This window comes from Lampris incognitus, chromosome 1, assembly GCF_029633865.1.
Source record: "Lampris incognitus isolate fLamInc1 chromosome 1, fLamInc1.hap2, whole genome shotgun sequence".
NCBI classification, from domain to species: Eukaryota; Metazoa; Chordata; class Actinopteri; order Lampriformes; family Lampridae; genus Lampris; species Lampris incognitus.
The window spans coordinates 143290752-143293251 of NC_079211.1; positions in this window are offsets into that span (position 1 = coordinate 143290752).

Here is a 2500-nt window from a genome sequence, read left to right on the forward strand (position 1 = left end):
ATCTTGATGTTTTGCACGTACAGATGACAGATACATGTCATAGATTAGGTTTCAACATATCGCCCCAGGTCCACGATTAGAAAGGGAGAGACAAAATGGCTATGGAGGTTATGGCTGTTTGGCTCTATTACAAATGAATATCTAATCAATCAATCTATCAAGCAAGCAAGCAGTCAGGCAGGCAATCAATCAATCAATCAGTTACTTAAACCATTCTCTCTCTCTCTCTCTCTCTCTCTCTCTCTCTCTCTCTATCGATCTGTCTGTCTGTCTATCTGTCTGTCTGTCGATCGATCTATCTATCTATCTATCTATCTATCTATCTATCTATCTATCTATCTATCTATCTATCTATCTGTCTGTCTGTCTATCTGTCGATCGATCGATCTATCTATCTATCTATCTATCTATCTATCTATCTATCTATCTATCTATCTATCTATCTATCTATCTATCTATCTATCTATCTATCTATCTATCTATCTATCTATCTATCTATCTATCTATCTATCTGTCTATCTATCTGTCTATCTATCTGTCTATCTGTCTATCTATCTATCTATCTATCTATCTATCTATCTATCTATCTATCTATCTATCTATCTATCTATCTATCTATCTATCTATCTATCTATCTATCTATCTATCTATCTGTCTGTCTATCTGTCGATCGATCTATCTATCTATCTATCTATCTATCTATCTATCTATCTATCTATCTATCTATCTATCTATCTATCTATCTATCTATCTATCTATCTATCTATCTATCTATCTATCTATCTATCTATCTATCTATCTATCTATCTATCTATCTATCTATCTATCTATCTGTCTGTCTATTTGTCTATCTGTCTATCGATCGATCCATCCGTCTGTCTATCTATCTATCTATCTATCTATCTATCTATCTATCTATCTATCTATCTATCTATCTGTCTGTCTGTCTGTCTGTCTGTCTGTCTATCTGTCTATCTGTCTATCTATCTATCTATCTATCTATCTATCTATCTATCTATCTATCTATCTATCTATCTATCTATCTATCTATCTATCTATCTATCTATCTATCTATCTATCTGTCTGTCTGTCTGTCTGTCTGTCTGTCTGTCTGTCTGTCTGTCTGTCTGTCTGTCTGTCTGTCTGTCTGTCTGTCTGTCTATCTATCTATCTATCTATCTATCTATCTATCTATCTATCTGTCTGTCTGTCTGTCTGTCTATCTATCTATCTATCTATCTATCTATCTATCTATCTATCTATCTATCTATCTATCTATCTATCTATCTATCTATCTATCTATCTATCTATCTATCTATCTATCTATCTATCTATCTATCTATCTATCTATCTATCTATCTATCTGTCTGTCTGTCTATCTATCTATCTATCTATCTATCTATCTATCTATCTATCTATCTATCTATCTATCTATCTATCTATCTATCTATCTATCTATCTATCTATATGGCTGTCTGTCTGTCTGTCTGTCTGTCTAGACAGGAGGGTGAGCTTGGTTTGAGAGGGCGGTGGGAGAAGTTTGTAGAAATAGTTTACAGTTCTGCTCACTTTTTTGGGATTCATGAGACATACCCTGTCTGCAGAAAGTAAAGACGAAAGCTGCTCCACGGATTTCCAACTCACGAAGCCTTTTGTACTTGCATACTTTACTCTCCGGCAGGATGTTTGCAGGGGGAAATAATTCTACGCTGCTCATGTTTGGACATCTTCACCGTAGCAGCCAGTGTGTGAAAGAGGAAGGCAGGTAGCAGCGACGAGCGTGAAGGAGAAGAAACACTGCTGTGGCTGACAAGCACACGTGGCAGGCCCGGCTCAGTCAGGCCCGGCTCAGTCAGGCCCGGCTCAGTCAGGCCCGGCTCAGTCAGGCCCGGCTCAGTCAGGACTTGCAGCAGCAGATAAAGACGACCTCAAGCTCAGCCATGGGGGTCTTGTTATTGTTTTTGTGGTGGTTGGGAAGATGCTGACACAACAACACCGGCGGCTGTTTCATTATGAGGTGACTGAGTGGATGAGATTCAGGGTTACCGGCGTCCCCACAGGTGTCTGGGGGGGGGGGTCACACCAAAACGCAGGTCTTCTGGATTTTAGGTATAAACCCTGCAACATGTGGATGGTGGCTATGTTGATAGCGGCGTGATGTAGTTCAGTATATCTACTATTCTTTTTCTGCATCTCAATAATAATAATAAAAATAAGCTCGGCCTGAGTGTTACTTTACATATTCATGCACGCGTGCATGCATTCAGTTATTTAATGACACGTTCAATGGCGGTGATAAGAGGGGAGCCGGGGCTTAGTTTCGTGCATCCACCGGTTTGAAGACGTAACGGTTACAAGGTGAGCGTCCACGTTTTCACACAACGGGCTCGCTTTGTGTAAATGAATATTTAACACCTCTCAGTACCCAGAGATGGTGTTGGAGCGGTGATGATATTAGCATTATTAGCATTCAGATGAATAGGCCTGAAGAACTCATCAG